Source organism: Canis lupus, chromosome 34 (genome assembly GCF_048164855.1).
Source record: "Canis lupus baileyi chromosome 34, mCanLup2.hap1, whole genome shotgun sequence".
NCBI classification, from domain to species: Eukaryota; Metazoa; Chordata; class Mammalia; order Carnivora; family Canidae; genus Canis; species Canis lupus.
In genome coordinates this window covers 6744208-6771083 of record NC_132871.1, presented here as the reverse complement: position 1 = coordinate 6771083, position 26876 = coordinate 6744208, and the positions used below count along the sequence as shown (strand labels likewise).

The window sequence follows — 26876 nt, the reverse complement described above, 5'->3', positions numbered from 1 at the left end:
GTCGTGAAAGCCAAGAAAAGGTTGAAGAAATATTAAAGGCCAGAGGCAACTGAAGAGGTAGATCCTAAAATCAGAAAAAGGATATTAGTGAAAAACTGAATAAAATAAATTAACTTCTTAAAATAAAAATAAAATCTTAGTTTACTTAATAATTTTATTCCAAAGTTGCTTTCCTGTTCTTGATAAGTGTATATATGTTAACATTAGAGGGAAAGGGGGCTAGAGCTATAAGCACCTTCTTTGATCTATTTTTGCACCATATTCTATAAATCTAAGTTTCATAATAATTTTTAAAAAGACAGAATAAAAGGCACTTGCAGCACAGTATATATACTGCCATGTTCTAATCCAATTGTTACCACTCACCAACTGTGTGATTTTGAGAAAGTTACTTAACCTCTCTGGTCCTGGTGTTTCTCATATGTAGGCTGGGGAGCCGACCACCATATTCTTCACATGGTTATAATGAAGATACTTAAGTGAGTTCATATTAGTAAAGTGCCTGGCACATAAAAGAGCAAACACTCTAGAGAAGTAATAGATAAAAAATAAGTTATTACTAAGAAGTGTTGGGTCGTTAAGAATACAATTGGGTGGACTTGCAGTTGATTAATAAAATAACCCAGGTCTCTGAATAGAAAGCAAAGGAGAAATGAATCATTGGGAAGAGGCTCAGCTTTGGATGAAATAAATGATATTTTTTTTCCCACTGAGGCCAGAGGATAGAATAATGTACATTAGTGGAAATAGGAAGTCAAAGGACTTTGCTACCTAAGAGGTGCTTTATTGTTATAAAATAAGAAAGCAAGATTCTTAATTAAATATGGAAGATGGAAGGAGTTAAAGCTGTTACCTGTGTATGTTTGTAGTTGGGACAGAGGAGACTTCTGGGAAAGAAAGAAGTCAGGTGATGCTCATAGACATGCTGATAGCTGAACCCCTTGTAAACAGACGGATGATATTTGCTAGAAGAGCCCTTATCCCTGGAATCCTCTCAACAGGATGACTCCTATTTTAGGATTGCTCATGATAAAGGGACCTAGGTTGCATGGATTTGTGAAGCATGGTTCTCTGAAAAATGTCATGCAAACGAAGTAACTATTTGGGATACGAAATGAAGCTACCTCATAACTTAAATGTTCCCAACCCATGGGTGTTTCTTAGAGACCTCATCTATTACTCTGGTGAATGTCTAACACAGGAATGATGACCATGAGGGCTATGCAGGATATCTTAGGCCTCTGCATGCTTCGCCTGTGCCCCTTGAATGCTCATATGCTTGAAAGTATTAGTAAAGCTTGATACCGGAGATCTCTCATTTATGCGAGTCAATTTGGCAATCGAATCCTTGGAGTCAGCTAAATGAAAGGACGTGGCCGAGCAGGAGGTCTAACGAAATTAAGTTTGGAAGAGAGAAGGGAGCTGACAAAGGACACACAACTGGGTGGTGTTGAAGGCCCGGCCGAGACTAGAGACAATGAGGGGTGGTGACACCATGTCTCACCGACATGTGATGTCGCCAGTAGTGCTCAGCAATTCAAAGCCAAGAACGGAGAAGGTAGATGGGGTGGCTAGTGGAACTGGGTCTTTTTAAAGGTGGCAGTAGCTGATAAGACTGGAAAATAAAGGAATTGAGGGCACTAGGAAAAAAGAGAAGGTATGTGAGAGACAGAAGTTGAAGTGAAATATTGCAAGATTAAGGTGGAATATGCAAGGGGGTAAGAACATACGTAGGCTCTGGAGCAACTAGACCAGAATTTGAATCACTGTCCACCTCTTTCTCTTAAGCAATGTATTCAGCTTCTGTATGCCTCAGTGTCCTCTTGTGTGCAATGGGATAGTGATCTCTACTCACGGGAACCTCATACGGTTTAAGCAAGATCATGTGTGTGAAAGCACGTAGGACAATGGAAGTGCCCAGTAAATTGTGATCCATGTTAGGCAAATTGGCTGAAAGAAAACAAAGAGGTCAAGAAGATGGAGGTCTCGATGAAGTCAAGGCAGGATTAGCAGGAATAAATAGCTGAGAGGTCAAGTCAAAAGAATCTCAAGTTGGTCCGAGACAGGATATTAGAGTTTAGGACAAAATAGTTGTAGAGAATAAGAAGGTCCAGGACAGGGACCCAGGATCTCATGGGCAGCTAAGGTGCATGACTGTGGTGGCCACTGTCACTGATTAAATTCTGGAACCTTGAGGCTTCTGGGATGGATCCCCACAGAGGCAGTTTTATCATTTTTACTCTTCACTACCATAACCATCATGCAGACGCAACTCTACCTTATGAATTCTTAAGCAACACTCTGAAATTTGTGTTGAGAGTAGATCGATTTGGTTTTTGTTATTCCCTATGTAATGAAAACACTGGTGAGGACACCTATATTGCTGTTAGGTTGTTAACCCCTGTGGATCCATTTCCCCACAAACAGCACATTAACTGAGGTCCTTTAAGCAATGAGCCAAGAAACACTGTTTAGTGTGATGGCAGTTTTCATTTAAATTATATTATAAACAATATTCCATTTGGCTAATTTACAAGATCAAAGCATAATTATCCTAGCATAGTTTCTAAAGAACAAATTAATTCAAATCACTAACAGATTTGCAGAAATTGGTTATGCAATATAGTATTTCAACAGAATAAATGATTTAAACTAACATAACTTGTTGAAGTTAATAGTAATGCACTTGAGAATAATTCACAGAGATGTTTAATCAAAGGAAAACATGTAAGGATGGGAAATAGGCAAGGTTTAGAAATATACTAATATCAATGTGAATGACATTAACATGGTTCTGCTATATTTTAATGTTAGTCCAGAAAATATGTAGTAATTAATGATGAAGAAAGATAATCAGAACAGTTAAAATTGCTAATACCATGACCAGTGTTCTTGAACATAATCATAAAAAAATTATAAACTGGCAGTAAAGTCTCACCCTACGTATTATATTTATGTGATACCCATGTAATTTAAATATTGATTAGGATCCTATTTAGAGGAAAAATTTCATTTCTACTGCAAATATACTAAAATGTTAGGTTATATTGACAAGTAAGAGGGTTTTTTTTTTTTTTTTTTAATCCAGCCTATTCTGTGAAATACCAGGCACCCAAATATTTACAAACATTGGTATGACTGAATAGAATAGAAATTATATATATATATATATATATACTATACATAGTAACATTGAATGCATAGTAATATATCAATATTATGTTTTCTTACTTTATAAAATTGTAGTTGGTGGATTTTGTCTTAAGTTTTCATCAGAATGGCTTATTCTTTCAAGAGAAAGAAAGGAGTGGTTTGACAGATACAGAAACTATCATTGTAGACCAGTGGCCAAACCCACTCTAAAGAGATAGTAAAAATAATGCTTCTGTCCATCACAAAGTTAATATGCTCTTGTGTAACGTGTATCTTAAAGGTCTAAATGCACTTCATCTTCTTTTTCTTGCTTCTTCCCTCACATCTGTCTTTTTCATGCGGGATTTTAGCCAAAGTCCTATCCTCTGACCTCTTGTGCTTTCTCTCCCTTAAAATACATTATTACAATCAAAGTCATGCATGCTCATTATAACTACTCGAATACACCCAAAATATATGCTGGAAAGCAAAAATATCCCTCTACTTTTCTCCTAATCCCACTCATATTTCTCCGAAAGAACCTCTTAACCCTCTGTTTTAGTAACTAATACGCTTCCATATACATCAGTTTATTGTTCTAACAACTCTTGATGCTATCTATTGATTCAGCACTGTGAGTTTTGAGATTTACCATATTTATACTCCCTTTTTTTTCACCTTTGCTTTCTTCTCCCAATGTTTATAGTTAGATCATTATCTTTAATTCTCCTAGCGCTTGCATTTATCACTTTAAATACTATCTTTAAACCCTGGTTTCTTGTTCATTAATTTTAGGAAGGAGCTCTTAAACTCTCCTTTATAAAATGAAGACATCGGCTCCCTGCCCTTCCTTTCATTTTTCTTCCATCCCTTTCCACATCCCACCTTCTACCACCTACCTTTTATTTTTATATTTTCAAAGTTAACATTCATCTTCCTTCTCATAACCCAAGCCCAGCTTGCTGTGCTTTTCCAGATTGATTGTAGATGTAGTGACCCAGAAACAGCATTTACGTTATCATTAGTATGTCAATATTGTTCAAAGTTGTATCAAGTACCATACTAAAATTGTATTTCTTTTTTTTTTCTTTTTTTTTTTTTGTAGTTCTAATGTGACAACTCCCACAGACACTCAGAGGAGATTGTGGTGGCTATGGAATGTGTCAGTGTGTAATGCGATGGGCTAAGGCTGAACCACATTTCCCAGAATTTCCTTCTCTGTCCGATCCACGGTTTGAGTGGGCCACAGAGAGACACTTTGTGTGAGATGCTGAGGGCTGAGGTGAAGTAGTCCTATTGTCTTTATGCTCCGAGGATGAGGCAGGGGCAACAGGGGCTGTCACACTCTCGCATGTTTTTTTGCTTCCTTACTGGTTCACCTACTTGGCCAGGAGCAGAAGCCTGGCCATTGGTTGTTGCATTCTTCCCTAGATTTTTCAGATTCTTTGACATCTAGGCCAGGTGGATGTTGTTTACCTCTTGACAAAAGGCCCCAGCTTATCCCGCAGAATGCCCACATCTTCAAAGTTGGAGATGGTGAAAAATGGGCACAGATTTTCAGTCTGTTCCTGTAGATCTCAGCTAGGGTATATTGGTTGTAGTATGTTTCCTCTCGGCTATTTTTTTTTTTTTTTAATCTTTCCTCCCCCCCTGGACTTCCCTGAAGATATCTTTAAGGTCCAACATCAGCGCCAGTTGCTTTATGGTGTAAACAGCCTCTGCAAGTGTGCGTATACATCTCTCTGATACAAAGATGTTTCTAACATCGATTTCAAATGAATTTTTTAAAACATCCTGCAATTGCTTAGCATTGTGTCACATCTTAGTTTGCTTCATAGTTTTCTCTGAAATTTCTCATTGCATTCTTTGTTCCTTGAATTTGTGACCTGAGCACACTCACATTTTCCATCCTTCTCAATCATATTGACTACAGAGTTCCTTTTTTTCCCTTCAGAGATCAATTTCCTAGAGTTCTCTCTCTTTTCTGCTCCAATCTGATACTATGCAAAGCTGTAGTTCTGGGATTTCTTTGAACTTCTTTGTCAAAATTTACTGTTTCTGGAACTCATATCTCCTTTTTATAGTGTACTTTCCTGTTTTGCTGGACTATATCCTGTAGTCATTTTACAGAGAAAATGTTGATGAAGAATAATTTTTTTGAAATTTTGCATGTCTAAATATATTCTCAGACAGCCCTCATATTTGCCTAATAGTATGAACATAATTTTTTTCCTTAGAAACTTGAAGAACTTCTTTTCGAAGCTTTTAGTGTCTTTTATATTTGTCACTGTGTAAAATTTCACTAGGATATGTCTTCCTGGGATTTCTTTTTTTTTTTAAATAGTTCTGGACACTTGGACCTTTTACTTTGACTCACATCTTTTTTCCATTTTGTATAATTTCCTCCTATTTTTGTCCTTGATAATACTCCCTCCTCCACCATCACCAACACTCACACTTAATACACACACACACACACACACAGTTTTTTGTCCTTTCTAGGACTTTAATCAAAATTGAAATGTTCCATATTTGAACTCTATGCCTCATCTTTTCACTAACATTTCCATATCTTTCTAATTTTCATTAACTTTCTGGAGATTGTCAATTTTTCTTTTTACTTCAGTGCTCATATTTTAATCTCTAGGAGCTCTTTTCTTATTCTCTAATAGTTCCTTTTGCATTACTTTTCTGTCCTTGGATTAAGAATGTAATATCTTTGTAAATCTCTCTGAATATATTAGATACTTAGGGTATAATAGAAAAGACATCTGGATCTTGGTTACTTAATTTGCTAAACAAGAGTAATATCTATTCTAGGGATGACTGGGGGGCTCAGTCAGTTAAGTCTTTATCTTTGGCTCAGGGGATAATCCCAGGTTTCTGGGATCAAGCCTAGCATTGGGCTCTGGGCTCAGCCGGAGTCTGCTTCTCACTCTCTCTCCTTCTGCCCCTCCCTGTGCTCATTTTCTCTTTCTCTCCCTCTCAAATAAATAAATCTTTAAAAAAACATTTAAAAAAAAGAATAATAGCTATTCAGTGGGATTATTGTGAATATTAAATGAGATTATATATTAAAAATGCTATTATAAAATGTGTAAGTATAATATTTTTTAAAGACCTTTAAATTATATATCTCCACATGATAATGTCTCTGAGCATGGCAAATTAATGCTTTCATTAACCTAGCTTTATAGGCTTACTCCCTTCTCTATTGTTCCATACACAGAATTCCAGCCATGCCACACAAAATTTTCCAAGTTATTTTTCCAAGGCTTTTGCTCTTATACTTCTATGCTTTGCCTTTTTTCTTGTGATAGGGACTACTGTATATCCCCAGTATACATTCTCTGCATCTTCCTCAGTAATAAAATCCTCAATTTTTAGCAAGACACATCATCATTTTTCCACCTCTCTTATGGTTGATTCTGGGAGTAAATAGAATCAATGTATGCAAATTTAGTTAAGTGTCTGGAAATAAAGGGGGTATGTATGCCCTTCTTCCCTACCACTTCCTGCTCACCTGCTGGCTGCACCCCAGTTGTGATGACTGGAAGTCAAGCAACCATCTTACAGCTTGAGTTGGGAGTGACATGCAGAAGACAGGTGGAAAAACAACATAGAGGGAGCACCCTGGATTCCTATCCCTGGAGCACAGTACTAATGCTAGACTAATTTCTTTTAAGGCAATTTCCTAGCTTATTGGAGCAATGTTATTTTGAGATTAATCTAATCCTAACTAATACACTCCCCATCAATGCATGACACTATTTACTCATCTTTTTAAGACTCAATTAAAATATCACTCATTCTAGTAAACTCTGCCTAATTAGACCTCCCCAATTAAACTTAAAACTTAATGTGTCATCTTTAGAGGATATTTTTCATGAGACCAAGAACCCTGTTTTTTTTTTTTTTCATTCTCCACGTTATGCCTAGTGCCTAGAAAAACATATGGGACATATTATTCACTCTGTAAGTATTTGTTAAATATACATAACTCTATGGCCCTTAGAACTTTATGGCTACCTCTATTATAACATATATACTTTACCTCAAGCCACTGTTCCAAGTCAAATTGTAACCTCGCCCCTAACCATATGTGGGTAAAACTATGTATGTCACCTATTTTTGCTCATTTATATATATAGTACACGTCTGACAGTCTGATGGATTGAGTGCTTTAAAATGACAATGAATTTAATAATATATAGAAATTTCCATTTTCAAACAAAATTTACATAAAAGTATTAAGATTTGGGGTGAACTACATCAAGACTGCCATCAAAAAGTCTCTCCCAAGACAATGTAGTGATTCTTTCTTAAACATCATAAAGCAGATCACAGCCTGTGGGCAATTTATTGAATTCTTCAACTTCCATTTTTTTTTTTTTATCACTATTGGGAATCAATATCTATTGCATTTGTTATCTTGGACTGTGCTTAACACATGTGCTAAGTTAAGTAGTAGCTACAATTCTTATATTGACAAATAAGACACATTATCTTTAAAATTTATAGAGTTAAGGTTTTATGTACCTTCATTTATTCACCAAATATTTACATTGGTCCCTGATTCTGAGGATTCAGGGTCTATATTCATCCTTTAGGAAGATAGGCACCAAACAAAAATTACAAAAGTGGTAAGTGCTGCCGGGGAAGAGTTAGCAGAAGTGGGCCAGATCGCGGGTACATTTAAGTGATGCTGAGGACTTGAGGAAGCTATTATAGGTTTTAGGAAAGTGTGAGGGACTCAATGGGTCAGGTTTACACAAAAAGATTAAAAAGATCACTCCTCCCCAGACGTCTAGTCCCTTGCCTTTCAGTTTCTATTCACCCATAGACTCAGCTCAAATGACATTTCCTCAGGGAAGCCCTCTTTGGTACCACAGATTATATCTGGTTTTCCTATTATACACCTGGTCTTTCATCTTCAGAGTATCATGAATAGAGTAGTTAATAATGTTTTTTAAAAACTTTCATGTAAATAGGATTTTAAAAATAAATCATTCCAGGGGCACCTGGGTGGCTCAGTTGGTTGAGCATCTGCCTTTGGCTCAGGTCATAATCCTGGGGTCCTGGAATCAAGCCCCACATTGGGCTCCCTGCTCAGTGGGGAGTCAGCTTCTCCCTCTCTTTCTACTGCTCCCCCTGCTTGTGCTCTCTGTCTCTCATTCTCTCTCTCAAATAAATAAAAGCTTTTAAAAAACTACTAAACCATTCCATATGTAACAAATTTGTTATTCAAACAAATTCTGTCATTAATTTTTGAAACACAATTGCCTCTTAATTACATTTTTAGTTGAGCAGGTCCAACTTTTATAATATCTTGTCATTAAAAATCAACACTTGCAGATATGTGTGCATATAAGTGTATGTAAATGGGCATAATTTCAAATATAGAAGACTCTAATGCATATATGCTTTTAACACCTATACTTTTAAGATATTAGGTAGCACCACTACTGGAAATTATATTCTATTTGAAGCAAGACACTAAATATACAGATGAGTCAATTATTTAACAGCATATATTTTAGAATATTTTCAAAGTTAACATCCTTTTAAGACTAAACGTAATTTACTGTTTCTCTTAAAATCATGATAGTAGCTCTAAAATCCTCTAACTCATTTCTTTTTGTTGTAACACCTACCATCTTTCAAATATCGAAGAATCTGTTGTGAATATGTTTTTCTCATATGTAAGACAAACTAATTGATTTTCTTAGCAACAAAATCAGGTCGTGGGAGAAAAAGGAAGGAGTTTGATGTATTCATCCTAAAATGGCAAGGCTAGTGTAAATGAGAAGTAAAAGGTTATGTAAATGAAGGAGGTTAAGACCCAAAAGGTTATGACACAGTTGGATCATTCTCATTACAGAAACATTAACATAGATGAGTACAATCTGCAGACCAGCTAAATCCAAATTGCACAACTGTACCCGAGGGAACTGAAATGATTTCAATAGTTGCCTTAAACATAGAGCTAAACAATTTGAGTTTGAAAGGGTTGCTAAGTTATTTAGAAGAACTGTTTAATCTTTAACAGTAAAACATTAAACCAAAGAGATTTTTTGATCTATTACTTATTTCCAGAGAGCAATAAATTTATTATTCACATACTCTGAATGAGCTTGCATCAATCACTACAAGACATTCAATCAAATTCATCTTGAAAAATGAAATGGCAAATGCATTTAAATTCAGGAAAGCCAATTTGGGGCAATTGACTGTAATTAAGAACGTTCACGGGGATGAGGTCTACTAGATTCATGCATGTATAAGAAAGAGCCTTGAAAACACTAAAAGTTAAATGCCAGAATTGGGATTTTTAACATCCAGCTGAAAATATGATTGGAAAGGTTTGTGTGAGTGAGTGAGCGAGTAACTGAGTGGGTGACTGAGTATGCGCGCGTATTTAGGGTATTTTAGGTATTTTTAGAGGTGTGTTTAGAAATGTGTGTGCGCGCGCAGGTGCACATGTGCATGGGTGAAGAACTACAGTTAAGATTTCCCGAAAGGGGGATGCCTGGGTGGCTCAGTGGTTGAGTGTCTGCCTTGAGCTCAGGGCATGATCCTGGTCTGGGGATCCAGTCCAGCGGTTGGGTTCCCTGCAGGGAGCCCGCTTCTCCCTCTGCCTGTGTCTCTGCCTCTCTCTGTGTGTCTCTCATGAATAAGTAAAATCTTAAAAAAAAAAAATTCCCAAAAGGAGGAATTGTAACTCCTCCTCCCTCCCAATCCCCAAGCCTGACCATCATCAGACAGTGATATATTCCTCATCTTTACTCCTCTTACAAAATAAAGACTTGGGATCCTGTGAGTTTCTGTTAAAACTATGGAAAATTGACAGGAAAAGCCTTGAAGAGTATATGTAAGAAGAGTATGCCGTTGAGGTGTAGTATCAGGAAAATTCACTCCCTGAAACTACGCCTTCAGGGAGAAGCAAAAGGTTCCCTGCCACCCTCTTGAACAGACACTATTTCAGCAAAGAATATCCACAGTTAGCATTCCTGCAACCACAAGACAGAAAATCCAGAGCAGACGGTGACTGCATGTGAAACAGGTCTTTTCACCATTAGTTTGAAGCTTAAAAAGATTGTGTTTTCTGAAGTGCAATTAAATGTGATGGCCTGAGCTGGCTATATAGTCCCAGTAACACCTTTGACTGGCTTCTTCCCAGGGTGAGCCATATTGATGTTGCTGGCAAGCACTGTTGCCAATTTAATTAATACTTTTGACTGCACAGTCTTCAAAAGAGTAGTTCTAAATTTAACCAAAGCACTTGCCATGATGCCAAAAATTAACATATTTGGTTGCCTTCACTCTTCCAACAACAGTACTTGAACAGCTGCCAAGTGCAGAGCACTTGGGTAGGTGCCTCAGGAATACACAGCCACGTACAAGAGTGGGCTGTGGTTTAAAAAAAATAAAGAAAGTACAATCAACTAAAACACAAGGCAGAGTGTGGTAAATGCCAAAAGTTAGATTCAAAATCAAAGGCTTTGGGTGCCCAGCCGAGGCAGATAATATATCCTCACTTCTCTTTTGCCCACTGCGGTGATGCGCTTCCAAACACCTGCTCTCCCCGTCCCCCAGCCCTGCTCCAGGTCGCCTTCCTTTCCAGATCAGCATAGGCCCCGGTTCAGACTTAAGCTCCCAGGTTCTTTCAATCCCCTAACCATTCTGGCTTTTACCTCTTCCACCCTGCAAATTCTCAACTGGAGAACATGCCAAACTTGCAAGGTGTCTGTTCCTAAAAATACGTATTCTTGATGGGAAACCTCACCTAACTGCAGAGAATCAAGACACAGTTACAAAGCTAAGGTGTCTCAACTCAAAGGGACCTTCAGGAAACCCTGTTACTCCTTTGGTTTTCCCCAACATTGACCTCTCTTTTCCTCTTCAGCCCATACCCAGAACCTCCAGCATCTCTGGAGGTTCCCGAAAGGGGACTATTCAGCTGTTGCTCCTTGCTCTCAGCAGGAGACACTCAAGGTCACAGAGTGTGAACTCCCTAAGGGTCTGATTCTCCTGGGTGCTTCTTCAGGCTTTGTTCCCTCACACGCTCTTATCCAAGCCTGATTTTTCCCCGTCCATGTCCAGAGCTCAGCCAGGCTCCTCTAACACCTCCCTTCAGCAATTTTTAGGCCTTTTCACCGTCAGTTGGTTCATCTCCACTGGCTGTTTCCATTCAGTCTGCAAATTTGTGTAAATAACGCATTCTTCACCATCTTTTGACTTCACTGTATTGACACGTATGATCACTGTTTTTTTTTAGATCACAAAGGTTCACAGTAAAATATTTGAAAAATGCAGAAATGTATAAGTAACTTGAAGTTACTATAATCCCATGGTCCAGAAATTACCGTTTTAGTTAATTCTTTACCATTTTGGTATATTCCTTCTCGTATTTTATATTGTACATTTATATGTGTGAGGTTTTGTATTTTATAACAAAATTTTAACTTAAGTTTAATACTGTCTAAATCCTAATTATTTCATCTTATTGTATCAAGAATATTATTTTTAAAAAGAATATTATATTTGTCAATAAGTATTTCTTGAAAAATAAACATTTTAATAGCAGCAGGTTATACTTACTGCCATAGTATACATTTTTTTCCTCATACTCTAGGGTTAACAGTATTTAATAATACTGGTTATTTTAATGGACATATAAATGTATTTTTACTTAATTCTTTATGACTTTGATTATTGGAATTTGAATATTATTTTATCTAGGTTTACTGGTCATTTTATATTCTTCATAGAAATATCTGTTGGTGTGTTTTGCCCACTTTTCTATTTCTTTATGAGACTTTTGGTGAGTATTAAACCTTTTTCATATGTGTACCAGTAATTTTCCCACTTTGTTATGTGCCTTTTAACTTTATTTATGGTATTATTTTAATTTTCAATGATCAAAGTTTCTTTTAGATTTATTCCGTTGCTTTAATGCACTGTGAATCATCTCCATTCCTGAAAATATATATAATCTTCCTTTTTTCACAGAGACATCAGTTGTTTACATTTAACTCTACACATCCTTGTAATTTATCTGGGGCTACAGGATGAGGTGAAAATCCAATTTTACTTGATCTTCTTCATAATAGGGTAACAAGGATGTCCCTAGCATTTATTAAACAATCATTCCTGTCTACTCTGATTTGTGATGTCATCTTTATTATGTATCCTACTATGCCAGCCCGTTGGCCTTCTTGCCCCTCTGCTGCTCTGCTGTTATCTCAAGCAAGCTGACCTTCCCAGACTTTTTCCACACTCCTTATTAACAGGCCATCAGCACTCCTGCTGGGAGGCACTGAGAGGAGGAAAAGAGAAGTCAAGGTACTTTTCCCCTCTTTCTGCTTCAGGTGATGTCTTGGGCAGAGGTTGTACTTTTCTGGCACTTTGTCCCGGCTTGGACAGGTCACCGTCATTTCACCTGGTTCCCTAGTTGACCCGGCCCAAGCTCAAGGAACTGCACCCCCTTCTTGTGTGATCTTCCAGCCCCGGGGCATAGCAGCTGCAGCTGTGTGGTTCATCTCAGGGTAGCTTCTCTGTCCCTTTTATCACCAGTGTAACCCGTTGCCTGCATTAAGTTGCTTCTGCTTTAAATATTCAGTTTCATTTCACTTTTCGTATTTAGAACATGACCGATAGAACTGTCATTCCTAGTCACTAATATATGTGTTCTTTTCTGTACCAGGGCTACGATTCTAGTGATTGCAATTTTTATAAAACATTTTAATTTTACTCAGCTTTTTTAAAACAAATGCTAGTCCCAAAAAATAAAAAATAAAAAATTAAAATTAAAAAATGCTATTCCCTAATTTGGTTTTGGAAAACCTAATTATTTTGCCTATTTCTTTTTTTTTTCTTTTTTTACATTTTATCTTATTAACATGCTTAAAGAAATACTCATGTGAATAAACAAAAATACCTAGGCAAAGTGTTTGCTTAAAAATTGTCTGTACCAGTAAAAAAAACTGAAAGCAACCAATGTTAAATACATTTACAATGTATTTACACAGTGTGATACTCTAGGTCTTTAAAAAGAATATGGTACACACACTGCTATGGCAGCATAAACTGCTATAATTATTTTGAAAAACTCTTTGGCAGTATCTACTAAAACTAAATATATGAATACCCTATCACCTAGCTCTTCCACTTCTAGGTATATATCCAACAGATATATATACACATGTTCATAAAAAGATGTACAAGAATGTTCCCAGCATCTCTATTCATAATATTCTTCTGGGAACACTGCAAACATCCACTAAATGTGTAAATTGTATTATAGTCATGTAATGTAATATGGCAGTGAAAAGCCAAACTACTGAATGACTCCAAAACATTGCATATGACACCAGACACAATAATAACATACTGCGTGTTTCCGTTTATGTAAAGTTCAAGAATGGGTGACATTAATCAATGCTGAAAAAAAGTCACAGCAGTGTTTACCTTTAGGGAATTATGTTGGAAAGGGACATGAGGGAGGGACGATTTCTGCACTCTTTTGTATGTATGATAAATTTCAATTTTAGGCGTTTAAAAATGTATAAGGTAGATCCATATGTATTGATGTAGAAAGATATCCAAGTTATGCTGCTAAGTTAAATAAAATAGTTGTTGGAGGGTACATAAAGAAAGAGTCCATATGTGTTAAAAAAAAAAGACTATCATATATATGTGTGTGTGTATAAATATATATTCATATGTGAGTACTTACACACATACACACACACTCAAGAGAAAGTAAGAGAATGAGAGACTTGGTTTGAATTTTTCCCCACAAATACGAACCATTTTCATAATAAAAAACTCAATGGAACATTGCATTGAAACTATAAGTTAATTTAGGAAAATAATTTTGTCTTACAATATTGTTTTCCTAGTCAGAAATATGGTATGTCTCACCATGTGTTCATCTCCTTTTATACCCTCCAGTCAAGCTCTTAAACTTTCTTGTAAGACCTGCATGACTCTTGAGAGGTTATGCCTGTGGGTTAGTTATTTATTTACCATTGCTCTTATGAATTAAGCTAATAGCTAAGCTTCTCAAATGCAAAGTCTAGCCTTCTATTTCCTTATTTCTCATTCATTGCTAACCTGCTCAACCCTAATTAAGCTTTTCTGGGAGAGATTATCAGTTGCCAAGTACAACAGATGGCTCCATTTTTTAGCATGACACTTGTAGACAGTCATTAATTCATTAATTCAATAAATATTTGTTGATCACTTGATATATGCTAGACAAAGTGCCATCACTATAGGTTAAAAGGTAACCACCCCAACCCTCAGATTATTTATGTCTTACTGGAGCAAAGAATAAATGAATACTTACAACACACTGTGTTACATGCTGAAGTAGAGATAAGCACAATATTCTATGGACAGACATCACAGGGCCACTTGCCCAGGCCTGGGTTATTAGAAATCACTTCCCAGAGCAGATGTTGTAGAAGTTGAGATGTAACTCTAATGAGAATGATGAACATTCTAGATGTAGGTAAGATGACTTCATTATCTGCAGAAGGTCACAATCCAGATTTCAGCACAACCAGGAAATGAAAATAATTCAACACGGCTAGATTACAGAACACGAGGTAGGTAATTGGAGAAAGTTAGACCACAACAGTAAGCAAAGGCAGATCATAAGGCCTTTCATTGGTGTCCTAAGTTCAGAGATCAATAACAAGCCACTCGAAGTGTTTGTTTGTTTGTTCATTTCACTAGAAAATTCTATCAGATATGTATTTTTTTAATTTTTAGAATATTTTTCTTGAAATTTAATTAGTATACAGTGTTACATTCGATTCAGGTGTACAGTATAATGATTCAACAGTTCCATACATTTCTCAGTGTTTGTCAAGATAAGTGTACTCTTAATCCCTTTTATCTATTTCACTCATCCCTCCACCCGCCTCCCCTCTGGCACTGAATGTTTTAAAGATAGGAGCTGATATGATCAAGTTTGCATTTTAGGAACCAAATGAAGCTGCATAGTGAAGAGCAGATTAGAACGGCATAGGTACTGGAAGCAAGGAGCCCCTACTTGCTTTAATGATCTAGGCAGTGAAAATGAAGGGAAGTAATAAGATACCAGAAATTACAAACAAGCCAAAGTAGAAGACTTGGTAATTAACTGGATATAGGAGGTAAGGATTTCAGAGATGAAAGCAAGGTTCTGACCTGGCAGACGGAGTCAACTGTGGCTCCACTGACCTAAATGAGACAAACAACAATTTTGCCAGGGCACGGTGTGATGCGATGCGGAGTTTGGTTTTAGAAATGTTGGTTTTGAGTTGCTTGTGCAAAGCAGCAGAAGGCAGTGCAGTGTGTGGGCCTGGTCTTCAGGAACCATATTTGGGGAGGAGCACTGGGCTTGAGAACCATGAGCATTTGGCAGGGGATTACATGCAAGTGGATGAGATCGCTGAGGGTAAGAACCCAGAACAAGCAATTAAGAGACAGTCTCTGTTCAGTCAGATTTGGGTAACTTGGTTTTGCTTTGGTTATCTTTGGCATCTTGCTTTTGCGACCTGCTAGCTCTGGGGCCATTCTTAGGCCTTTAACTTCTCTATAAGGTGAGCTATTAATAGTATCCACCTTATGGGGCACCTGGGTGGCTCAGCGGTTGAGCATCTGCCTTTGGCTCAGGGCGTGATCCTAGGGATCCTGGGATCGAGTCCCACATTAGGTTCCCTACAGGGAGCCTGCTTCTCTCTCTGCCTATGTCTGCCTTTCTCTGTGTGTCTCTCATGAATAAATAAATAAAATCTTTAAAAAAAAAGAAAAAAATAATAGTATCTACCTCATAGGGTTTTATAAAGAATAAAATATCATCTTTAAAAAGCATTTAATACAAGTAAGAATTTGATGAATATTGGCTATTATTAGTATTGCTGTGGTTCTTATAAGTTTGAAGATAAACTCTGATGACCTGACAACTTTTAATGGGAAAACAGAAAATTTACTCATGAAGGAATTTGAGAAGCAACAGCCAGAGAGTTTAAGGGGAAAATTAGAGAATATAATGTCACATAGGCCAACATGGGGAGAGGGAGGAAAGGAAGGAACATCTCAAGAAGAAAAAAGTAGACAACAGTTTAAAATGCAATGATACAAGTAGAAGAGGGGCTTATATAGTCTTATCAGATGATCAAAGTCTGATATCAAAGTCTTATCAGATGATCTTAACAAGCACAGATTCATGGCTATTCTAGAAACAAAGGCCAGATTGCAATTAGACTGAGGAACGAATAGAAGGTGAGGAAAAGGAAGACAGTCTTTATAGTCGTTGTTTGTGAAAGAGAAAGATGGATGGGGGAAGAAGTTTGGCTGGTGGTTGTTATAAATGTGAAGACTTGACCATGGACATGCCGATGAGGAGAAATCTTGCAGTGAGGGTTCTTGTAGATAGTGAAGAGAAGAGATGGCCCACCCATCATAAAGATAAGGATGAGATGAGAGAAGATGGCTCTAGTTCACAGGAGTAGGGAGGTCCTCCATGAGAAAGATGAGCATCTGCTCCACGGTGACAGAGGGAAGGAAGGCAAGAGAAGGGGGGGCAGGAGCTGGGAGGTTTGCAGAAGGAGGAGTCTGAGGAAAGCTCCATCTCATGTTGTCTATTTTCTTTGTAAATTCTCTGCTCAAAGTGCAGTGAGACAGAGAAAGATCAAAGGTTTCAGGGGAAAGAAAATTTAAAAAAAGATCTGCGGGAAGTGAAAAAGGGAACCAATTAGAGAAAGAAGATTTTCCAGGCTGACTTCAGGACCCAGTGGTTGTTGAAGCTGTTGATTTGTCAGGCCATTCGTCTGTGCTGGTTTTCTCCGGCGGTACTTAGAAGCTCAGGAAGGAGGATGGAGAATGTGGGCAATGAAAGGGGTTTTGCTGGTGGAATTGGGGAGTGGTCAGAGTTGAGTGAAATGGCAAGGAAGGAGTTTAAGTGTTGGAGCTGAGATAGAAAAGGAAGGGACAAAAGGAGGGAACTGTGGGTAAAATATAAAAAAGAGCCGGGAATTATAGATCCCAGTGAGATGGTAGAAAGACTGATGAGAAGATCTAGAAGGATAGGAGTTTGTGGCACAAGAACAGTTGTGACTGTTTCAGAAAGGGGGCACGGTCTGATGAAAACATGGCCTGGGCTGGAGGCCAGGAAGTTGTGCTCTGAGATGGAGCGGGGGGGGGGGGGGGGGGGGGGAAGGCAAGCTAACGAGAAGCTGAGCTGTCCGCGGGGAGACCCAGTGATCACTGAAGTGACCCTGGAAAATGGTGGGAAGAGGGGCAGAAAGGAAGATGCATCAGGGGCCAAAATATGTGCTGAGTCAAAGTAGTGACTGAGAAGCTCATGAGAGCAAAAAGGGTCTGGAAGATTATACCGTAAAAGCCTCTGAACCTGCAAGAAGGAGTGAGCCAAGGAGATCCTACAAGTCTGGCTTGGCGCTGAGGCATGAGAATGTTGACACCCGCTTGGTGTGGGAAATGGGTGGCATTCACTTAAGACAGATGCTGGAGAAGCCAGTTTTCAGGGAATGCCAGGGGATGGGATCAAGAGTTTCTGCAGAAGATGAAGATATGAAAGAGGGAGACTGCATCAGGAGGCATCTCAGAGGGTCGTGTGGAAGGTCTGAGGGGACGGGGGCGTGCAGAGGAGAGGAACCTTTTCGACATGACGATGAGAATACGGAAGACACACCGTGGAAAGCCTTAAATTAGGAGCAGTAACCACAAATGGCAGGAATGTGAGGCACGATGGGTTCACTGATTCTACCTGTAAACACTCCACGCCTCAACTCTTGTAACAATCCCCAACTGGCCGTTCTGCTTTCAGCTTTGCTCTTTTAAATGCATTTTGCATGATGTATCTGGATTCGATTATATAAAATGTACTTCTAATCCTGTCATTCATCTCCTTGATTAAAATCCTCCATCGTTTTGTTTTGTCTTTTAATTAGGCCTCCAGTGCTAATTGCAAACTCCTAAAATTAGCACTGTGTATAAGTCTCCCCAGTTACCTGGCTCCTGTCCACCTCCCCAGGCTCCTCTCCTCGGAGACCCTCAAGTGTTGTACCCTGTCCCTCAGGCTAAACTACATGAAATTCCCCCATATCTCCACACACTCTGAATGGAGATAAGGGAGAAAGAATATTCCAGGCACAGTAAACAGCTTAAAAAGACATGAGAGCTGGGAGCTTTGAGAGATGTCAAAAGATAGAGGAAACCGAAACGTAATTAGATGATAAGACATGAAAAATAAAGATTGCTCATAGCTTTGATTCTTGAATAAAGTACTGCCTTCTGTGAAATGTGTTACAGTGTAGGTGCTGTTAATTTCCCTCAAGGAGTTGAATTTGATGCACCTACCAGACTAAATATTTTTTATTAAGATATACTTGTCTGATGTTCCTATTAACAATTACTATACACATGACCTTTTCCCCATCTTTCCAAGCTTTATATATTCAAACGTGTGATGTTGAGAGGCATATTGTTTAAGAGGTACTCTTCGCAGCATGTAATTCATAACAGACACCTTGCAAAAAATGTGTGTGAGTTTGTATATTTTTCAAAGATAATGAGCAGAAAGATTTAAAATCTGTTCAAATGTTTTCTGGCAAAATGTACATGAATCGTGCCAAAAGGAATTGCATATTGCATGCCTTCAATCTGTTTTCGAAATATTTGTAGATACAGGCAACATCTGTTCCACTGGACAGAGATATACTGTAAGTGCTAATAACTTTGGAAAGCCCTGATTTTAAAAGTTTGTACTTGAAAATTAAATATTTTTTAAACAGATGCATGCCAAAGCGCTCTAAATGAACTTCATTTTTTTAAAAAATTACAGTAATTATAAAGAAAATTTTTTACAAAATAAACCAAAGTTTAAAACTTAGAGAATTTTGAATGATTTAATCGTATGTTATACATATATCTACTGGCAAAATATAATATTGTAGCCCAGCTCTGTCAAGGATTGCTGGGGGTGGGGTGGGGTGTGGAGAGAGAACTAAGGGACCTACCTACAAATATATAAAATAGATTCTGATTTGAGGCAAAGCAAAAAATGTGTAGTCCTGAGAGAACATGAATGTGAGGTTACAAATCCCAAATATAGGAACGTCTGGGTGGCTCAGCAGTTGAACAACTGCCTTCGGCTCAGGGAATGACCCCGGGGTCCTGGGATCAAGTCCCACATCGGGCTTCCCGCAGGGAGCCTGCTTCTCCCTCTGCCTACGTCTCTGCCTCTCTCTGTGTGTCTCTCATGAATTAATAAATGAAATCTTAAAAAAAAGAAAAATCCCAAATATAAGGGTGTCTGGGTGGCTCAGTTGGTTGAGTATCCAACTCTCGATTTCAACTCTGGTCTTGATGAGAGTAGTGGGTTTAGGCCCTGCATTGGGCTTTAAAAAAAAAAAAAAATCCCAGTGTTGGGAAAATGATGAAAAATTGTAACTGGACAACAAGGAACAGGGGGATGATTTGGTGGAGATCCCTGATCTCGCCAGCACACGTCAAGACTGGCCCTGGATAAGGATTAGTAAACACTGTAAGTGCTGGTACATCAGTAGTGACCAGATTTGTCAATTGGAATAATATTGTTTCAGAAAAGTATAGGTCTGAATCAAAAGAGATGAAAATAAGAGGCACTTTTTAAGAGAATCTGTCTTGTGATAAATTATATGAAATAGTAGAAATTTCTTTTTTATGGTTATAGGAGGAAAATCTTTGACAATGTGCTTATTGCCACTAGACAGTATTTTTCAAATTTCAAGGAACCTCGCTTTAATGGATCGTGAAATCCATTTGAGTTGATCATAACATTTTTAAAATGAAAAATAATATTTAAAAATGATATTGCATTGCAAATAATAGGAGTAAGAATTGTTAACATTCTGTTTCAAATTGTATATGTATGAGAAACATATGAAATGTACTTTTCCTTGTAGATCACAGTCCAAAAGAAAAAAAAAAAAAACAAAACAATGTTATGCTTTCTCCTCTTTGGTGGCTGACCTAGTTGCAATTCAGTCTAAAGAGCAGATATAAATCAGAGAACATCCTGGGCCAGATAAAGTCTTGGGCCTTAGAGGCTCCCCCAAGGGTCAGAAGTGCAGAGAAGTCAAGTCCACTAGGGAAGAGTCTAAGGAGGGTGACGGAGAGCAGGTGGGGTGGGGGGTGACCACAGTAGCCCGACGCCTATGGTTACAACCTGGGGAGCCTAGACTAGACTTTGGAGGAAGAGGGGTATTTCTGTGCTTCTCCATAGAACTTTCACCCCATTTCATTATAATACACTAGAAATAATAGCAAGGGAATACTTGGCCGGTTCTATGGTCAACAAAGGAAAGTGCATCTTAATAGCTACAACAAGTTGTGGAATCCAAGGTCCATAGGTATTCCAAGGTCCATAGGTATTAGTCACCCAGATGCTAACCATCTCATGTGATTTAGGAATTCACATGCCTAAAGCAAGGAACAAAAACTTGCATATCCAATGAGGTGAAAAGCCATTGTTGTGTAATTGCATGACAAATATAGCAATACTTTTCTTATCTACCCTGATCAAAAAAAAAAAAAAATGAGGTGTTGAAAGGCTGGTCAGGATGGTTGATCAGGCGAGGAAAACAAGGTGGCTGAGAAACAGGTTAGGAGGGACACTTTATTTTCACTGAATGCACTTCTGCAACTCCAGAACTGTAAACCATGTGCATTTTACCAGTTTAAAAGAAGAGTAATTTGTATTTAGGAAAATATAATAAATGTCACATTGGTGAAATTTTTAGAAAAACTAAAGTAGCTCTGTGGGGGACACTTTATTGGGTCGTTAGCCAAGGAGCCATTCTCCTGGATCCTTTTTGTAAAAAATGCCTGATTTTTCAGCTGGTGGTAGTATGTCCAAGCCCCAGAGGATGAATGAAGTAAATTAGCCCACACCAAGCCAGCGATGGCAGGAGAAACCAGAACCCTCAAGTGTGGGAGAGCCTGCTATAAGAAAGGTGCTGCTTCAGTCTTAAGGGATGGGTAGAAGGTGCAAGAGGGGAAGCTGAGACAGTTAGTAAGGAGCAAATACACCTGCCAGGGTGACTCTTCCCACCCTCCTCTCGTGGGCGAAGCCACTAGATAATAAGTATCAGTCAACAGCTAAAGCAGAAAATGTGCACACATGCATACATACACACACACAAAATCGCTAAATGCAGGCAAGGATAATCAAAATTAGCTTTCACATACAGGTCTTATCAAATATACACATAAGAATACTATCAAAACTCACAGGTTTGAAGGAAACCTATAGTGAAAGGAAGCAACAAATAATTTAAAGAATCATAAATATTTCCAGGATATGAGAGGCTGTCTTATCCATGAAAAATAACAGGCTGAGTTATAAATCTTGAAAATAAAAAATATGTGGCTGTTAGTAGAAAAAGAAAAAAAGAAAGAAAGAAAGAAAGAAAGAAAGAAAGAAAGAAAGAAAGAAAGAAAGAAGAAAGAAGAAGAAAGAAAGAAAAAAGAAAAGAGAAAAGAAAAAAGAAAAAAAAAGAAAAGAAAAGAAAAGAAAAAAAAGAAAAGAAAAGAAAAGAAAAGAAAAAAAGAAAAGAAAGAGATGGACTGAATAGCCACCATATTGTGCCTGGATGGGTAAACTGGAGAGCTAGACTATATGGCAGTGGATTCTCCTACAGTGTGGCCCAAGGCGACAGACTGGGTGAGGAAAGAAAAAAAACATGGAAGAGACATCCAGAAGATCCAATATTCAGCCAATATCATTTCTCAAAGGACTGATATGAGAAAACAGTCAAGATTAAAAGGAGTTGGGGATGCTCAAAACTGAAGAAAGATAAGAATTTTCCATTTAAAACGGACCATCTAGTGTGAAGCAGAATGAATAAAAAGGACAAGCACCAGGAAACACTTGGAAAAATGCAAGCGAGAAAAGAGAAATTGAAAATCCTTAAAAGTTAAGAGACAGGGACCCCTGGGTGGCTCAGTGGTTAAGCATCTGCCTTCGGCCCCAGGATGTGATCATGGAGTCCTGGGATCAAGTCCCACATAGGCTCCCTACGTGGAGTCTGCTTCTACCTCCGCCTGTGTCTCTGTCTCTGTCTCTCTCTGTGTGTCTCAAATGAATAAATAAATAAAATCTTTAAAAAAAGTTAAGAGACAGAAGTAAAAAAATTTACAAAGAAATGAGATTGAGATAAGACTTTGGTTAAAAAAAAAAATGTAAAAAGACAATGAAACAATTCTCAAAAATTCCAAAGGGAAAAATGTCTGAAACTAGAAGTTTAGGTCAACAAAAATAATTCATATTAGAAAAAAATACTGAAATAATAGAAGGCAGGAAAAATATGTATATGATAAGAAAGTTTGATAACTATAATTTTTTTTAAAACTATACCAAGAAAAGTCCAGACAGAGTAGTTATAGGACAATGTAAAAGAGATATGTGCTTTTATTGAAAGTCGAGATTTTCAAATTTGGTAAAAACAAACAAACAAACAAACAAAAAAACACTGTATCTAAATGTGTGATGTTTACAAAAAAATGTTTCTAAGGCAGCATGATATAAAAATATTTGAAAAGAAAAATAATAGAGAAAAACATTACAGAAAATTGCTAACAAAAGGGGCAGATGTAAAAATGTCAACATCAGGCAAAATAGAAATCCAGACAAAGCATGAAAAGGAAAAAGAATTGTACAGAGTTGAAAGGAACAACATAAAAATAATGTATACTCTACACTGTAAGTTCTTAATAGTAGAAATATATAAAACAAAAAGGGAGAGAAATAAAAGTAAAATGAATAAATGCATAATAGTCAGAGATTTTAATATATCTTCCTCATAAATTGACAGATCAAGTAAACTAAGAATAATTAAAGCTATTTAGAATTCAAAAGCACAACTTTCAAAATTGGTTTAAGAAATAATAGAAATGTAGGGAACTTTGTATCCAAGGGAACATTCATTAAAATTTTCCATTTTTCAGTGCACAAAAGAAATCATAGGCAAAATTCAAAATTCTCTGATCTCAAAGCAATAATATCATAGAGCCAGTCACAATTGCAAAGTGTTTGCTATGTGTCAGGCGTTATTTTAAGCTGTGGTTGCAGGTTCTAGCAAATAAAGGTACAAGATGCCAAGTTAAATAGAATTTAAGATATACACAGCATAATTCTATGGAGATTTTAGAACTTTTGGAAATTTTAGAGATAATTAGCTTTCAAAGCATTGGGGAGAAAATGAAGAAAACTTCCTGTATCTTACTAAGATAATTTTACTACCTTGATACCTAAATTAGACAAACATGGCATAAAAAATAAAACGATAGGCCAACTTCACTTTTAAATATAGCTATAAAACTTCTAAATGAAAATTTAACAGATTAAATATAGCAATATAATAGAAGTTGCTTGACATCAGAAATGCAAGGAAGGTTTGACACTATAACATGCTTTCATGTAATTATTTTTTAATAGATTAAAGAGAAAAAACACAGTGATTTTAATTATTTTATTAAAAATGGTATTTTTTTATTTGTTAAGTGCATAATACAAGAAGAAACTTTCCTGACTTGATGAAGTGTGTCTAAACATCAGCAGTGACAAATTAGAAAATATAAAGGAAAAAAAGCCCTAGTCATAATTGAAGATGATAGAGAATTAAAGAAAAGATCTGGGAATAAAACTAATGCAAATGTGTAATGTCTATAGTAAAAACTGTACTGTAGGACATGAAGATATAGTTTATTTTTATTTGTTTTTTAAAGATTGTATTTATTTATTCATGAGAAACACACTGAGAGAGGCAGAGACAGAGGCAGAGGGAGAAGCAGGCTCCATGCAGGGAGCCCAATGCAGGACTCGATCCCAGGACCCCAGGGTCACACCCTGAGCTGAAGGCAGTGCTCAACCATTGAGCCACCCAGGTATCCCAAAGAAGTTATAATTTAATAGAGAAACACTCCCTATTCTAAATGGAAAGAAAATATAGTAAAGGTAGTCGTTCTCTACCAAATAAATTGCAAAATAAACATAATCCCAATTCAAAGCCTAACAAAGTTGTTTGTTTGTTTTTTTTTAAGGATTTTATTTATTTATTCATGAGAGAGACAGAGAGAAAGAGAGAGAGAGAGGCAGAGACACAGGTAGAGGGAGAAGCAGGCTCTGTGCAGGGAGCCTGACGTGGGACTCGATCCCAGGTCTCCAGGATCAGTCCCTGGGCTGAAGGCGGCACTAAACCGCTGAGCCACTGGGACTGACCCCTAACAAGATTTTTTAAATGAAACTTGACAGTCCAGTTCTGAGAAAAGATGCAAAATTCGCCAAAAAAAAAAAAAGTATTAACAGAAAGAAAAAAATCAGAGAATTTACCGAATTTCAAAATAAAGCGTAAAAATGTAGCAATTAGAATTATATGACGGTAATACATTAATACATAATAAAAACACAAACGTCTAAAAGAAAATTCTGGAAGCATTCTAAGGGAATGTGTTTGTAGTCTTGGAGTACGGGAGACCTTTGAAAGATACAAGTGCATGTGCTGTAAAAGAAACTATTGATAAACTTGACATTAATATATAAAACGTGTACAAAAAAGCGAATAGTATTTCCACCATTATTATTAATTTTTGCCCTTGAGCAATTTGGAATCTTCAGAAGAAATGGCTCAAGACGCAGAAAGTTCATGGTTGACAGGGAGAACTGCGAGGTGTTCAAGGTCCTCCGTGTAAGTGCTATCAGGCTAGGGGCTCAGCATAGGCCATCCCGTTTCACCTTTGAGAATCCCCATCAACCCAAGAAGGACGGATTACTGTGGTCCCATTGCTGGGGAAGAAACTTGCCTTTAATCCCGTATCAGCAATCGGCTGGAGTAGAATTCAAACCCAACACTTTCAACACCACCTTGACTCCCTGCAAATCAAGTAAGCAGAAGAAATTATACAGGGGCGCCTGGGTGCCTCAGGTGGTGAAGTGCCCCACTCCTGGTGTCAGCTCAAGCCGCGATCTCAGGGTCAAGGGACTGAGCCCCGCAGCATGCGCTGAGTGTGGAGTCTGCTTGGCATTCTTTCCCTCTTCCTCTCCCTACCCCTCTACCCCCTGTCCCCCTCCCATGTGTGCACTCTCTCTCTCTCTCTCTCTCTCAAATAAATAAAATCTTTAAAAACAGAAGAAATTATACCCCAAAAAAGTGCTGAGGGCTAAATCGTTTGCTAAAATAGTAAATCTATTAGAATTTGGTAGATTAATTTAAGGTGGAAATATGCAGTTAAAATGCACTCAGTGGAAACAGTAACGTAGTGTGGTGTGCGGTAGACAACAGTAGATCATGAGCCACCTGGGTGGCCCAGTGGTTGAGCGTCTGCCTTCAGCTCAGGGCGTGATCCTGGGGTCCTGGGATCGAGTCTCGCATCATGCTCTCTGCAAGGAGCCTGCTTCTCCCTCTGCCTGTGTCTCTCATGAATAAATCTATAAAATATTTTTAAAAAAATAGATGACAAGAAAGCAGGAAACTCACTAAGAGGCTGTTGAAAAGTTTTAGTGTCACACTGGTCGGGCCTGCACCGCTCTTGCGAGCATGAATGAATCTGAAGAATGTTTCAGAGTCCTGAATTACAGCATTTAAAGCCAAATTCAGCTGTAAGAGAAGTCATCTGACTCTACTGCCTTGGTTTTAAAGTCAGGCTGTCGGTGTGCAGACAGCACGGACCCTGCCAGTGTAGACTCGTGGTATTCAGCTAAAACCGTGACCCCAGCTGCCTCTCCCGGAGTCAAGGAGATTGTCCCTGAGTCTGTGCACCTGCATCCTGGATGCCACACGCAGTGATTTTGCTTCTCTCAAGGATCTTGGCCTACTGAGTAGACTCCGCCGAAGCTTTGTCAAAAGGATTCTCTAGGAAGGGATTCGGGTCTGACCCCGAATCGGAATATCTGCTGATTCCCAACCTAAAAGAGTGCATCTATATCAAGAAGAGAAGATTCCATTGCTCGAGGTAGCAGGTCCCAGGAGGATTTGCTCAGCGTGTTTTACGTGCTTTTCTAGGAATAGTGTCGAAGCATTTACATTGTCTGAAGTTGGGTCAGTCCCTGCCCCACGTGAGACGTCAAGAGTGGAAGAAGCAACCTCAGGCTCCCGGGCCTCCACCGCCTCATCCCTGAAGCAGCCCCTTCACAGCCCTGCAGTGTTTTAAGAGCTTTGCAGTGAACGTGGCCATTCTAATGACAGGACCGGGGACACCTGGAGTGACATCTGGGCCCAGCACACTAACTACCTTGTGAAAACCTGCCTGGTATGCTCTCCCCTCTATGCCTCACGTAATACGATGTCTGCCTCAAATTTCGTTTGCTTCCATCCAGAAAAAAGCAGATTTTGTTTGTTTTCACCCGTGTGGCCAGGGCCTGGCAAGCGTATGGCTCTTCCCAGTCTCCGGCAGGACCTTACACGGCATCCCTCCCCAGCACGACTGGCTTTCTCATGAGCCAGGCGTCTAGAACCCTGAGTACTGCTACCTCTGACGGTTCCCATGTTTGCTGAGGTCCCAGCCCCTCTCTTGAGAAGAAACATCTTTCACAGATGTGAGCCATTCCCCACTAATAAATCAGGGGGAATTATCTGAACTGAACAAAAGGGGAAAATTAAAGTGTCCGTGTCTGGTTATTATGGTACATAATATCCCCACTATAAACATGTAAAGACATTCATTGTGATGGGTTTAAAAAATCTTTTTAG

The 26876-nt window shown here is 38.1% G+C and overlaps 1 long non-coding RNA gene across 4 annotated transcripts in view; it reads right to left on the bottom strand.

Moving 5' to 3' along the window:
- LOC140624473 (uncharacterized) overlaps window positions 1-26876 on the bottom strand; it is a 149941-nt gene that overhangs the window by 103707 nt on the left and 19358 nt on the right. For all 4 annotated transcript variants that reach the window (XR_012023950.1, XR_012023952.1, XR_012023951.1 and 1 more), the window contains 2 exons: window positions 24991-25060; window positions 14486-14668 (listed from right to left, as the gene is read on the bottom strand). This is a non-coding gene — a long non-coding RNA (uncharacterized lncRNA). The remainder of the gene's footprint in view (window positions 1-14485; window positions 14669-24990; window positions 25061-26876) is intronic.